The sequence below is a fragment of the Podarcis tiliguerta genome (assembly GCF_965153285.1).
Source record: "Podarcis tiliguerta genome assembly, chromosome: 4".
Taxonomy (NCBI): Eukaryota; Metazoa; Chordata; class Lepidosauria; order Squamata; family Lacertidae; genus Podarcis; species Podarcis tiliguerta.
Genome location: NC_139537.1, coordinates 71308060 through 71323678, shown reverse-complemented (window position 1 = coordinate 71323678; position 15619 = coordinate 71308060). Strand labels below are relative to the sequence as shown.

At 45.8% G+C, this 15619-nt stretch overlaps 1 protein-coding gene across 2 annotated transcripts in view; it reads left to right on the top strand.

Annotated features, from left to right (window-relative positions):
* Positions 1-432: 432 nt before the first annotated feature.
* CNGA3 (cyclic nucleotide gated channel subunit alpha 3) overlaps positions 433-15619 on the top strand; it is a 35698-nt gene continuing 20511 nt past the window's right edge. For both annotated transcript variants that reach the window (XM_083437822.1, XM_083437823.1), the window contains exon 1: positions 433-1034. The gene's annotated coding sequence lies outside the window, so the exon portion shown is untranslated. The remainder of the gene's footprint in view (positions 1035-15619) is intronic.

The window sequence follows — 15619 nt, the reverse complement described above, 5'->3', positions numbered from 1 at the left end:
TGGAATGTGAAACAGCTGGAGGTCACCAGGTCGGGAGCAGCAGTTTTAAAGTGTACCCCTAAAAATGCATGAACACTGTGCAAGCAAAAAGCCCCGAACAAAACAAGTTTGCAAAGCTAGCATCATGATAGGGAACCAGGAGTCCTTGCAGCTCCCTGTTGAGAGTATTTTCAGTAGCAAAATAAAGTTTTGCTTCTCCATATTCTTCAGAGCGGCCAGCAGTAAACTGGTGATGGGAACAGACTAGGTAGATTTTTTTTTGCAGGGGCAAAAATTCAGAAGCTGGTTTAACGAAGCCATTGGTTGAAAACAGACGCTGCGGATTCCCCCCCTTACCCAAATATCACCGAAAGCTTCATCTCCGCCCTCCAAAAGCTTGGGGAGAGATGGAGTTTTGCTGTCTGAAGGAGGAAGGCGTCCTCGGACTCAATGAGCGCAGAAGGTCTGGGCGGGCTCGTTGGCCGGCGTGCTGCCCTGCTGGGGCAGATTAAGGCGCAAAGGGAGAGAGGGAGGAAGGCGCGCTTGGTGGCAGGAAGGAGAGCGCAGACTGAAGAGGCTGTTGCGCCCGCCGCCGCCACAATAAAGCAAAACGCACGCGCAACGCGTCGGTTCCCTGCCTCCAGCTTGGAGCTGTCCAACGCTGCTGGTGCTGAAACAGCACGCGGACCCAACCCCTCTGCGCCCAGTGACCAGAGCTAAAGAGGGAAACCGGTCAGAATCGCCACTGTTCCGGGCAACGGCGCCAGCAAGGCTGTGAGTTTCCAGAGAAGCGAAGTGAAGCGTTCCTGTTTAAAAAAGACTCCCGTTGCAGAAAAGGACTCGGAGCTGCCTTCATAGGACCAGCGTGGGAAAGCGCCCCTCGGGATGGATCTGACCGGACGCGCTCGCTTAGGGAGAGTTTGAAGTCTGTCCTTGGATATTTTTAATATTATTATTAATCTCTCGGTTTCCCCACTTTGGTTTTTTTCCTCCTCTTCCTTCCTCGTTTCGAAGAGGCCATGTCCCCGCAGTCTGCGCACACCAAGAAAGAGCAGGTAGGAAACTTGGTAACTTTTCTGCAAAGTAGCCGCGACGGTGCATGAGCATAAGGGAAACGGGACTTCCCTACTTGCTGGTGGAAGGCGTTAAATTGAGGGGCTCGGCTGTATTGCAAAAAGCGGTGTGTGTGTGTGTGTGTGTGTGTGTCGGAAATCCCAAGAGCGACAGGGCAGTAGACTGGGCGCATCAAAGACGCTCCTGTGCTTTTTTTGATTCAAAGAGAGGAACCCCTTGTAGTTCACAGCCTAACTATTATTATACGAACAGAGAAGGATACAGAACGCCCCTGAATCTTTCTTTATTTTCAGTGCTAGAGCTCAGATTTGAGACATCTGGAAGAAAACGGTGCCGCTGAGCAGGTGCAAAGGGCTGGCATAGCGTAGAAGGGCTTCTGTGACTTCGTGGTGCTTTTTAAATTTTTTAGAAAGTAAACATTTGGGGCAAGTCTCCAGGCAAGGAGAGCATCTAAGCCCATACCTTGAAGGTGGCCAGAAATGTGCGCGGAACAAGCCAATTGCCTGACATTTTGATCCCTGTAAAGACCTTAACAGGATAGCAAAAGCCTAGAGCTGCTTTTCCTTTTAGCCGGTCTTACTCTTAGTCTCTCTCTGTAATCTTAATGCGCCAGGCACTGGGCTTGTCATGCAGAGCCCCGCTCTTCCTCGGCCTCCTATGTTGCACCGGGAAGCGGGTCGCTCCATCCATCGCCACCCCTCCCTTCTCTCAGAGCTTAGCCTGGAATGGGGCTTGCTTCTAGCCTCCCATTTGCTTTGGAGAACATTCCAAGCTAAACAGATTCTCTTGGTAATTGTGCATGAGCCGCTGAAACGGATTTTTTCCTGAAGACGCCTCTCTCGTGTTACTTTTTGGTTCCCTTTTGCATAAAGATTCACTGTAAAGTTTTGCTGAGAACAGAATTCAGGCAGAGGCAGTTCTGATGGGAAGGTGGGAAGGTTGCAGTGGATGGAGTTGGAAGGGTTAACCCTTCCTTCTTTAGCTGGGACCCCAACTCCGCAACCAAAATCCTCCCAATGCACGACAGTTAGGCTTTTAAAATGCCCGATTGACTCTAATTGAAACTTAACCACAGAAAACCTCCACCCCCCCCCCAATTATTTCCTGGGAAGAGGAAGACAAGATGAGAAGACTGGGTCAAATGGGAAACTATTGAGGACTGCTGGTCAGATTGCCCTACCTGCATTAAGGCAGGTAAAATGAATGGCAGGATGGCAGGAGAATTTAGTCTGCTTAAGAAACAAGTGTCGCACAAAGAATATTGTGGAGTTTGCAAAACTGCTTGGAGTGTGTGCGTGTTTTCTTCTGTAGCTGTCCATGTTGCCTTCCCCCAAAATGCATGTCTTCCTGCAACGTTTTTGCCCACTGCCCTTCTACCTTACAGATAGCTATTTTAGAAGTGCATGGGAAAAGTAAAATGGTGGTTTTTCGGGAAAGCGGGTTTCATTTCCTCCCTGGATGCAGAATGTAATGCAGAGATGGGGAACTTGTGGTCTTTCAGATGTTGCTGGACTTATGTCAGTCCCAGCCAGCATGGCTAATGCCCATGTCTCTGAGTTCTGTTTTGTTACATTCTGTCATTGTACAGTGGTACCTCAGGTTACATACGCTTCAGGTTACTTACGCTTCAGGTTGCAGACTCCGCTAACCCAGAAATAGTACCTCTGTTCAGGATGAGAACAGAAATCGTGCTCCGGTTAAGAACAGTTTCAGGTTAAGAACGGACCTCTAGAATGAATTAAGTACTTAACCCGAGGTACCACTGTATAAGAAATTAAAGCCAAGGCAGTGCTATTCCAATGAAGGAGCAGAACATCGCAAAATAAGGGCTAATCCCATTCGCCATGGTTTCCATTGAGTTCTGTGGAACAAAAAAGCAACAGGAACATAACGGAAGAGAGGCAAAGCATTGTCCCAGGCAGTCTTGCCAGCAATATACTAGTCCTTTCTACAGTTGTCCCACCTGTCGAAAGGCCAAACCTTTCAATATGTTATATGTCTAAAGGTCCATTGTTTTTGAACTAGGAGTGAGGCTGTGAAAAGTGTCTGTGGCAGCCTTGAGAGGGCATTATCCTCACCCATCTTTGCTGCCCACATCTTAGGTAGATGATGGTGGCTTGAGGAGATGAGGAGACAAAGAAATGGCTCTGGACTCCATCCTAGGTATCACAATTGTCATATTGACCATGTTTGGTTGATGGAAGACTCTTTTCACCTGTCTTTCTGACATGGAACTGGGGATGGCAAGATAGCGGCAATAGCAGTTCCACCAATTCACTTCGTTGCTGTTCACTGAAGATACTGCCCACATCAGCAGTTGTGGTACCCATCCTGTTTTGGGGGGAACTGAGTTGGTTGCTACCAGTGAAGCTCGGAGGTGGGAGCTGAAAGGCAGCCTGCTTTGAACTGAGTAGGAGGTGGGCAGATTTTCCTTCTTGCTTCCTCCCTCTCCCCATCTCCTTGGGCTTGACCTGGAGCGAAGGTAGGTTGAAGGTGGGTTGTCATGACCAGCCTGACTCCACAGTAAGCAGAATTCCAGAGAAGACTGCGAATGAATGTCTCTGGCTGATGCGTCTTTGTCACCCTTTGGGAATTCTCGCATTACACACTTAAGGTTTAGGAAATACAACTAAAGATTTAGGGGGAGGGCATGCCTTTATTCCAAAAGCAGATGACGTGACTATAAATAGCCTTCCCTCTTCCTGACTAGACAGTGGGAGGCTACAAAAATGCACAAGAGTGCTTAGAACAGGCTTCCAAAAGTGCCCAATAATAGTTTTTGTGCGTGCAATAAAAAAGCTACTATTTTGCAATGGTATCTCTTTGACTAGAGACAGGATAGCTGCATAAAAGAAGTGAGAGGGCACACTAAAGTTGGGGAACTTGTGGTCTTCCAGATATTTTTAGACCCTCAGCTCCCATCAGCATAGCCAGGGGTCAGGAATGATGGGAGTTGTAGTCAAGCAACACCTGGGGGACCAAAGCAGGCCTTTCAAATTTCAGCAGTGCCCTGTGTGAGGCCAAAATTGGGCACCTCCACCTCTCACCTTCCGTTCTGCTCAATTCACTATGTCATGGTTCTGATGCCCTGCAGTGCCCCTAGGCTCAGCGCCCAGTGTGGCAGAACCAGTTGTGCTGCCCTAAATCCCCCTCTGACCAAAGCTTCCCCACTCTGCTTCCCCACGCAATGGGCAACCATAGTCCCAGGTAATCTCTACTTCTTTCATATACTATTATCTGTCTCCAGCCGATGTTGCTAATTTGAGCCACTTTGTTAATATGTGAAAAAAGACAACCCTCTTCATTTTTGTCTGATGTTGAGATGCTTTATGGTGTCATTTCCTTAGTGTTACTGATGCTTGGAGATTCAGGGACAGTTCCTATGCTCTTTGTGCTCATTCTTTTTCAGCGTAGGCTCTCAGCCACAGTTTGGGAGTAGTTGGCAACAAATACAGGCTTGGATTTGAGTTTGCCATCACTTTGCTGATGGGAAATAGTGGTCTCTGCTGATGGAAAATGAGTCACATCACTGGTTCACATTCCACGTTTTGCATCCAGGCAGAAAAAATGGTTCTTCCATGCATGCGTGAAGCATAAGAACTTAGAAAGCTCACAGATCTATCCCAGCCTTTCCAATATCTAATTTCTGTAACGAGAGCTTCCCAAACTCATAACACTAGCCTAAAAGTCACAGGGTTGTAAGTGACTAAATCTTCTCAGAGCAGAAATGTTGAAACCAGTGGACTTGAATTTGTTGTGACGAACATTAAGTCCACTGATTTTGGTGGACACCTGAGTATAATTTAGTGGACATAACCCATTCCATCTGAACTCAGTGCCCTTACTTCAGATTCTGATGGCTAGTTGTGGATATTCAGTGTGAAGACAGTCCATGTATGCTTGAAATCACTCTCTTCTTTATTATTGCTCCATAGGAATTAGCATACACCTTGGAATTAAAGCTAGGTTAAATCAAAGTCACATACATATTGTATCATTCTCAACAGTGTTGGTAACTGTGGAACTGAATTTGTACTAGTGCCAGTGAGAAATGAATACCACTTAGGCCCTTGTGGTCTGCAATTTAAAGCAAAATATGTTCTACCTTTTTTCAGCCCATGATAGACAAAACTGCCGAGGGAGTTTTCACATTTAAGGCTGCAATCCTATATCTTCTGGGAGTAAACACCACTGAACTCCATGGAACTTACTTCTGAGTAGAAATGTATAGGAGCGTCCTCGCATCAGTATGGCAGTATTCTACTGATCCATCACACCTTGCCAACAGTGTGCCGGATAATATTTCACACTTGTGCAAATGGCACACTCCTCTTTCTGTAGTGTGGAAGAGGCCACACTCTTAAGGAGAAAAGCCCATACATTTTGCTTCTCTATAGTAAAACTAAAAGATGATCAGCAGGCTATCTTTAAGCTTTTGATAAGATTCCAAGGAACCCTAAGTTTCTCTGGGAAATGGCTGATGCAGAAGGTTAGCACAAACACATGCTAACTTGCTGACTTTTAAGTTCTGCTGCACTGAAAAAGCTTCTCATGATTTCCCTATTCCTCTTCACAAGCCAGTGGGAAAAATGCTTTTTTCTCTGTGTGATCCTGGGATTCTCGGTGTGATCCATGAGACATGGGAACTATGACAACCTTGTAGTAAACAGACTGCAAAAAGGGAACTCATTATTTCTAGAAATTGCTCGCAGCCAGACACATCTGCTGTGACTGAAAACCCACAATCTACCATTTCTTATTGGTAGAAGTGTTTGCCCTGTCCTATCCTGTCCTAGTTTCATCAGAGAGATTGTGAGTCCAATCCACCTGAGGAAGATCAGCCTTTCCTATATATGAGGATCGCAACATTTAGACTGCAGCCTCATAGCACCTTCTCTACAGCAAGTCCCTTTGAAAACAGTGGGGCTTATTTTTGAGCAGGTACAATTGGTTTGCACTTTTCCAGTGGTCTATTTTTTAAAAAAACAAAAAAACTTTTCAATTAAATAAAAGGGCGCTTCCAATTAATTGGATAGCACTACACACACACACACACACACACACACTTAGTTTTTCCTCATTTGCTCATCTCTCTCTCTTTTCCTGTTGTTTCCCATGTGTTAAAGTTTAGTTTGCGTGCTCCCCAGGGCAGGGACCCAGTTTCTTGCACTCTGTAAAGTGTTGTACACACTGATGGTGCAATAGCAAAACCAGTGAGTACAAGGACCACCTTAAAAAGTGGCATTTTTCTTTCTTTCTCTCACATTCAGGAGAAATGCCTTTTCTAAGGTGCTGCCTGATATATGTTTGTACCACCCAAAACTAAAGAAAGTATTGCTTCAGAAATATTGGTTTCCCTGATATACAAATATAATTTATAGGTGAATCAAGTAGATGTCATGTGATGAATTGATTGGTCGTTCTTTAATCAGATTGCATTAAGGTCTGTGTGCGAAGGCTTGTTCCATATTCCCTCTTTTTCTATTGCCGTTTTAGCCATGCCCTGATACAATAGAGCTTCCTTGATCTTGGATCTTGAATTTATGCATAATCTTGGATCTTGAATTTATGAATTTACACCACTGCCTGGCTACTCCTTTGTCTTCGTTTTGTCATGAACTGAGGACATTTTTGTTCTCTGTGGCATTGTCTGGCTATTTGTTCCTCTACTGTTGTTCTCTTCCACACCATACATTGAAAGCACTCTTATTCCATTTTAACAGGCATGGCTTCCCCCAAAGAATCTTGGGAACTACACACAGCTGAAGTTCCCTGCACCTTTAACAAACTAAGATTCCCAGGATTCTCTGGGGGAAGCATTGTCTGTTAAGTGGTATAGAAGTGCTTTCAGTGTGTGGTGTGACCATACCATGCATAGTTTCCTCAGGCTACTGCTTTTTGTTGTTGTTTCATTGCTTTTAGCCAGCTTGCCTCTCTCCTCTTGCTCTCTCCATGCAGCACACAATACCTTCTGACTGTGTTTCCTCCCGTCCATTTCCTCATGCTTCATATTCACCTACCCTTCTTGAAAGTTCATCTTCCTCAGTACACTGTTCTGCACTCTTCCGTCAGTCTTCTTCCCCCTGGGCTCTTTATTCCTCAGCTTCCCAACCTCCTAGTATTTCTTTCCATTTCCACAGCCTGTGCGAGATATTGGTTCCAGTCACGCTGACATTTTCCCCTCCCCTCACAGAATTTGGACTGCAAACGGTTTTGCTTTCCCGTGTAACTGAATGTTCCATGCCAGTCAGTGTCAGAAGCTTCTCATAGAATCATAGAGTTGGAATAGACCACAAGGGCCATCAAGTCCAACCCCCTGCCAAGCAGGAACCACCATCAGACCACTCCTGACATATGGTTGTCAAGCCTCTGCTTAAAGACCTCCAAAGAAGGAGACTCCACCACACTCCTTGGCAGCAAATTCCACTGTCGAACAGCTCTTACTGTCAGGAAGTTCTTCCTAATGTTTAGGTGGAATCTTCTTTCTTGTAGTTTGGATCCATCCGTTACAATCCATTCTCTGATACAATCACTACAAAGCGTAGATTTTTTTTTAACGTTTTGTGCTCCTCTCTATTTTTCCCTAGTCTCTTTGACTAGAAAACACAACACACAAAACTGCAACCACAGAATGTGAGGGAGGGAGGGAGAGAGAGACTACCTATCTCATATGAAAATGTGTATCTTGACCTCTGAAGCTGATAAGACACGATAATATTGAAGAGAAAGTTCTTCTGAAATGAACGGGATTGAGATTTTAGTCGAATAGGCATGGGCTGGAGAAGGATATTGACATAATGGGGTCAAGGCACCCCACATGGGCCCTCTGCAGTAGCATGTATGGATGAGATGTTCTTCCTCTGGTTCTCAAACCTTTCCATTTTATCCTGTCAGGTGGAATTTCAACGGAATTGTGACACTTGCCTTTTTCTGGCTTGTGCTCAATAACCGTTCTATTGAAGCCGGTTTTGCATGCATTCAGAACATGCTGCCATCAACACCTGGCATCTGTGGACAGCTGTTGGAGCTGCATCACTCTGACAGAATTCACCACGAGCCCCTGCTCTACCTCCTGCCTTTATTCATTTTTTGGTCCAGTGCTCTAAGACAGGGGCGAGGAACCTGTGGCCCTTTGGATGTTGTTAAGACTCTCGCTCCCATCAGCCCCAACCAGCCTTGCTAATGGTCAGAGAAGATGGGAGTTGCGGTCCAACAGTGTCTAGAGGAAGGCCACAAGTTCTGCACTTCTGCTCTAAGGCATTATGAGAGATTAAAGCGGTGACCCTCAGGCACATGCCACAGCTGCAGTGTAAGCCTGTGAAGGCTCACCATCAGAGCTGGGGGAAGGTCCACCAGAATGCGCCTTGGCCAGAGCCTCTTCAACCAGGAGCTGTCCTTGGGATATGTAGATCAAGGATGGGCTGGATAAAGAAGGCACATTTTCACCCAGATGTGTTCCCAGCTTAACTCACCTAGCTGGACCTCAAGGTCTCCCTCCCTCCTTCAAGCATTCAGCACCACATATAACTTTACCAACTAACAGTTTGTACCTATTGGAGTTCACTTCATTTAGTGCTCTGCCTGCAAATACACTAGCTTGAGCAATATGAAACAATTGTACTAAAGATCCCTGTGTTGGGCCCATTCCTTCACAATGGAGGGAAAGGAGGCATCTCTAAATAAGTTCCTTATCCTAAAAAGCCCTTTATCTGCCATCTTCATGAAGGATAAAATTATCGATGCTTCCTAGCATGAAAACTAATGTCGAGAAGTTTGCTTCGAACTCTGCCATAATGTGGAGCTGCTTCAGAGGAGCTACTTAGTTCATTCAGCATCAGCAGACATCAAATGAGATGGATTAATATCTTTGCTTTGGAACCTAAAAGATTCTTGGCAACTTAGACGTACTGAAAATTGGGGAGGGGTTGGATTTTGCCAGGTGAAAAACTTGAGAGATTTCGAAAAATGCCCTTGAGGAGGAACAGAAGGGTGACAACCAGTGGCACACACTGGACTCGTTCTAAGTAGGAAAATGGGCAGCTGGGGGCTGACTGAGAGCAGAATGAGATAGGTGGGGCAGCACCCCATTTGCCCCAATGGACCAACCTTTGCTGTCTCAGGGTAATTCACACTGAGCAACAAAGGACTTACCATACTTCTCAGCAGAAATGTATAGGATTCGACTGCATGAATGAAGAGATGAAATAGAAGTTATAGTGGCTCTTCTAAAACACTAATTATGGTTACCAGATTTTTTTCAATGAATCCGGGGACCCCCACTTTTTTTTTTGAAGCTGAGTAGCAACAGGGAGTCAGTAGTGGGGATGGCGAGGCAAAAGACCCCGTGCCCAAGCACACATGAATATTGTATAAAGGGGCAAAGCCCTTCTTTCGCACCCTGTGAAACATAAATGTGCAGAGTTTTTAAAAAACAGCAATGGTGCACTGCCCACCTGTGACTCCTGAGCCTCCCCATATCTCCTTCCCCTGTCCTCCTTGGTTTTGACTGATCAGGGGAGGCTTGGTAGTTGTGGCCGGCCGGCCGTTGCCCAGTTTTTTAAAAACTCTGCGCATTTATGTTTCACAGGGTACGAAAGAAGGGTTTTGCACCTTGCCTGGCAGAGAAACGGCATGCCTTGCACCCCTTCTGGGCAACGGCCACCCACTCACGACTCCCGAGCCTCCCCTGATCTGTCAAAACAAAGGGGGAAGGTGGCAGGAGATCTGTACAGTCAGACGTCCCCGGTTCCCCTTTGGCAGTGGCAGCAAGCAGCGAGCAGCTCCTGAAGCCAGCCAGAGCCAGCTGCGCTACCAGGCTGGCTCCAGGCTGCTGAGACTGCCGCTGCCATGTTTCCCGGGAACAGATGTGCAAATCCAGGGACTGTCCCTGGGAACTGGGGACTTCTGGTAATCCCAAATTAAGCTGCAATCTTCATCCAAAGTGGGGTCCCTTTGATTTAAAATTCGGCACCCCCATGTCTCATCTTCTGCTGAATTCTGCTGAATTCATTACATCATAGTTGCAATGTCCCGTGGCGCCTCCTAGGGTCAACACCCAGTGGGGCAGAACCAGTCTTGCTGCCTAAAACCCACCTCTGCTTTGGGTCCCTTCCCTTCTCCATTAGCCATTTTGTTTTTATCCACTATGGCTTTATTGTATGAGCTGTAGCCTGTAAGGTCAAAAAGGGTATGGAAAACAAAAGAGGAGTGTAGTGGAGCACTGTTAATTTTCTTCATTTGAGGCCATATGCTCTTATACTCCCTCCATGATAAATATAAATGAATAAATATAAATAAATGAAAAGAGGATTGGAAAGCACGTTTGATTTGAACATCTTTGTTTATGCTACAATACGGATAAGGAGAAGAATTCACATGGAAGCATCACTTCCATATAGCAATGCACATTAAATCATCAGAAGACAATAGTATTTTAAAAGGTAGATTAAATTACTATTTACTTTTTTAAAAAAGAGCTTTTCTGGCCCTTTTTTAAGTGGAAATTTTCAAATCACAGCATGAAAATTAATTGTTCTGGCAATGTTTGATTCAATATTTAGCCTGGCCAAATCCACAAGACATTCCTGAGGCATTGTAGAGCTTAAATAATTCTTAATTAGCTTAAGTTTGTTAAATGACCTCTCTCCAGAAGCTGCTGTTGCTGACATGGTTAATAGCATTCTTAAGCGAAGCACAAACATATTGGAAACAGGCCTCCAAGTTTGTACACTGCTAACAAGTTCAACAGATCTAATGGCTTTAACTGTGAATTTACAAGATTTGATTTATGTATTGAGGATAAATGTCGCATTTCTTTTCCAAAATCATCACCATTAAGGTCAGCAGGATATTGCTCTAATAAAGCAAAAGCTTTTCTCTCCACATCCCTTTCGGACGTGGTGATATATTTCCACAAGAAATCAACTTTTTTTCCTGCTAACTGCTTAACAGCAAATGTAATAAAATGCATTTTCTGAAGTAGACTCTTTCTGGAGTACCACCTGTATCAATTCATTTCTTCCAAGTTAGCATCAGGTGTTGTCATCCTGCAGCCTTGCCTTCTTGCACCAAACTCCATCACATTTACAGGAGAGTTTTATTACTATATTTAGGTTGTTTGGTGCCACCAATTCGGCTTCATTCCAGACGTGTTTCCTGTTGTTTTGAAGTTTTGTCAGCTCTGTGAGGAGAGCTTCTACAGTGGCTACTTCAACATCCAGTGTTGCCTTTCTAGCTTGGATGGCCTTGTTGCAAATATCTATGCCAGCTAATATTTTGTACCACATAGATGACATTAACACACTGGCAAAAGATGTCAAGCATAATGAAAACTCTGTGGACTTCGTTTCTTGTTTTGGCCGTCAAATTTAGCTCTAGGAGATTTTCCAGTACTAATTCAATGCCAGGCAAGTGAGCTGCAAAAAGACTTGCACGTTCATTTAGTAGTAGAAGAAGTGGTAAAGACTAGTAGTAATATTTCCGTACTTTAGTAATCAAAAGTGTACAAAATGTGGTACTTTAGTACCAAATGTGGCAACTCTGTGTTAGGTTCTATCATATACAATAGTGCGGAAGTGGTTGCCATGGTGACAGAAAAATGGACCAGTGGTGGGGTAAATATGACCCCACTTATCCATTTAAGGTTATGATGCAGTGATGCTATGATGAAAGAAAATAATACTGTTCATTATACCTCCGCGTTTCCCAATACTACACAATATTATGGATCGTAATTTCTGTGAATTACAATACATAAAACCATGTAGGCTCACACAAAATGAGCACCCTAGTATTCAAGACCTGCAATCAAAATCAACACCTTTTGGCAGAAAAAGTCCAAATTAAAATAAATGGAGATTATCCAGGCTACTACTCAAGGTATTAATAAAGCAGAGCACTATTGAATATGGTAGGTGGTGGTGGGGAGTTGGTTGAGTGGGTTATTTTGCTTTTGCTTTTATTACACCTTTGGAAATACAATTTGAACCGACGCAAATATTAACCACCTCCTGATTCTTAGGAGGGTTGTTTGGAAAAAGTAATTTTACCAGGTGTAGACAGTTCTTCATCCATTCATGACGATAATGGTGGCAATGAGCTACTTCGCCTGGCACTGTTAGTGCCAACACTCACTGCCCTACCCTAGAAGATGACAGTTTCCTTGGTAGGCAGACTGTGTCGCCTGCAGGAGAGGCAAGTCAAGCACACCTTCTCATGCTGTCTTTTGCCAGGACTTCAGCACCACCTCTCTGGATTGCCTAGCCCTAGGGGAAGTAGGCTGGGGCATATCGGCAGAAGAGAAAATGAGCAGGGAAAGGAATCTCATAGCATTTTATGTAAGGTAAAGGGTAAAGGGACCCCTGATCATTAGGTCCAGTCATGACTGACTTTGGGGTTGGGGTGCTCATCTCGCTTTATTGGCTGAGGGAGCCGGCGTACAGCTTCAGGGTCATGTGGCCAGCATGACTAAGCCACTTCTGGGGAACCAGAGCAGCTCACGGAAACACCGTTTACCTTCCCGCCGGAGTGATACCTATTTATCTACTTGCACTTTGACGTGCTTTCAAACTGCTAGGTTGGCAGGAGCTGGGAGTCCTAGGCTCTGTGGTTTAACCCACAGCGCCACCTGTTTCCCAGCATTTTATGTAGGCTTGAACAAAATGTAAATGCTGGTCTTCACACAATATACACAAAAGTTTTCTGAGGTTTCAGGGAATTTCTGGCTCCCCTCCTTTGGCTCCTGGGACCCCCTTTCTACCCTGGGCAGGGTGACGATGTACCCCTTGTACCTCTTGGGCCCTGCTGCTGGCTGTTTTCAAACTACCTGTGTGAATTCTCCATCCATCAGCTGATGGACGGGGGTTTCAAGTCGGCTTTCTGCAGGGTTTGGGTATGTGAGAGACTTCTCTATTTCACACATGCAGTGGCAGAGCTTCGTGCTCCAGCACGGGGGGGGGGGTGTAGAGCAGGCAGGGGTGGGGCTGGTGCGCGATGGCACCCCACTGGGATCGCTCTGCCGGGGGCGGTGTGCTCCCCCTGCACTCCTCTTCCTCTGCCACTGCGCACACCCAAGCCAAACAATGCTCCCACCTGTTGTATTCTTGGAACCACATATAATATCAGTTGTGGGGGTTGGTGCACATGGAAAACAGCTTAAAGAGCCAAATGGACAGGTGGGAGAATTTGGCCCACAGGCCAGAAGTTCTCTGCCCCTGTGGTTGAGCATTATCTGCAATCCAGGCCATTGTCTCCACAGTCTGGCAACTGCTGTTTCTTGGTCTTTCTCTCATTCCTTTCTCTTGGTCCTGCTCTCGCTCCACTTGTATTGTGCTGAGAGGATCCTTTGGTTCCTGTTCATAAGCAATGTGTGACCCAAAGGAAATAGGAAGAAGTGGCAGGCAGTTCCTTCAGCTCTGGATTCCTTTCTTACATTTCCACTCCACTTATTATCTTTGACGTGCTTTCCCAGAATTTGACTTCCTGTCTGTCTGGGATTTGCATTGTCAGTGGCTTCTTCTGGTTAACTATTCTATACTGCCCTATTCATTTGGACCTGATTCGTGGCTTGTGGGACCTGAACCCCAGCCTAAGGCATTTCCACACAACCTATTTATTGAGCTTTCATCCTGTTTTGTTTGTAGGCAGGTTATATGATGCTGGCTACTTAATGAGCATTCGTTCTGCTTTGTTTACCGGGAAGCGCCATCCAGCACATTTCTCCATCATGCTTCTTCTTGCACCACCTCCTCATTTTGGGGGACTGGCTGGGTTTGTGGTGCAAGACCTCCCAATCAGTTATTATTGTGCAACCTGAATTGGAGATTGAATCCCACCCAAAATAGAGACAGTCTGAAAAGGCTCCTATTCTCTGTGTAATCCAGACACTCCAGTGACATATTGCCTTTGGTGAGACTGTGAAAAGCCCTGAGACATACTGATTAATAAGTGCTTCACAGAGTAGAAACAACAAACCCTCCATGTGCCCCTATTTTCCAGGGACAGTCCTGGATTTACAGAAGCCATCCCAGTTTCTGATTTGATCTCGGAATGTCCCCCTTTTCCTTAAAGGTAAAGGTAAAGGTACCCCTGCCCGTACGGGCCAGTCTTGACAGACTCTAGGGTTGTGCGCCCATCTCACTCAAGAGGCCGAGGGCCAGCGCTGTCCGGAGACACTTCCGGGTCACGTGGCCAGCGTGACAAAGCTGCATCTGGCGAGCCAGCGCAGCACACGGAAACACCGTTTACCTTCCCACCGGTAAGCGGTCCCTATTTATCTACTTGCACCTGGGGGTGCTTTCGAACTGCTAGGTTGGCAGGCGCTGGGACCAAGCAACGGGAGCGCACCCCGCCGCGGGGATTCGAACCGCCGACCTTTCGATCGGCAAGCCCTAGGCGCTGAGGCTTTTACCCACAGCGCCACCCACTATTTTCATTGGAGAAATGTGGGAGGGTATGGTAGGACCAGGGCTTTTTTCAGCTGGAACTTGCCGGAACTCAGTTCCAGCACCTCTCAGGTGGGTGCCATTGCTATTATAAGAGAACAAGGGAGGCATTCATGGTGATTTCTGGCACCTCTTTCTAGAAAAACAGCACTGGGTAGGACGTCCCTATTTTCATGGGAGAAATGTTGGAGGGTAAAGATAAAAGTTAATGACTGTAAAGCACTTTGTTGACTAAAAACTACTGTGGCAAGAGTGGGGAACCTCAGGTCTTGGACGCAAGGGCAACCTCTATAAATGCCCTTTGGGCTCTCCTCAGCCACACCCCCTTTCCTGATGCCACACTCCTTATCAGCCCTATTTCATAGCCTCCTTGAGTACCGTATGTCCTGTCCCTAAAACCCTGGAGAGCTGCTGTCAGCGGGTATAGATAATAGTGAGCCAGATGTCAAAAGCACACCACATTCCTAAGTGATCAGCATGCAAATCAGGATCTCAGCTGCAAGGGGCATCTGTTTATTTATTCTGTGGTGAAATAAATGACTGTGACCTCAGTTGCCAAAAAAAAAAAAAAGCACTCTCCTCCTTTCAGTAAGTATCTTCCCTAGGGCTGTGGATAAACAAGGCCAGGATAAATGGGTGAGTGGCTTGTGAGCTGTAAGACAGCTTCCTCTGACTTACACAGGACTCTCAGTTGAATGCAAAGCTAGGAAGCATTCAACTCAGCTTCCTCACTCAAGAAACAATATCAATGGTCAGCAGTGAAAGCCATGGGTTGCCTCATGCCCATGGCCAATGTGCGGCTGTTAACTTGCAGGACGGGTTATGTTTTGGCTTGAGGGTGGAAGTGAAGAGAAAGCTTCAATGAGACATACAGTGGTACCTCGGATTAAGAACTTAATTCATTCTGGAGGTCGGTTCTTAAACTGAAACTGTCCTTAACCTGAGGTACCACTTTAGCTAATGGGGCGTCCCGCTGCCGCCACACGATTTCTGTTCTCATCCTGAAGCAAAGTTCTTAACCCAAGGTACTATTTCTGAGTTAACGGAGTCTGTAACCTGAAGCGTCTGTAACCTGAGGTACCGCTGTACTCCTGTGTGATGGAGTATGTCCTACCCTCCAACAT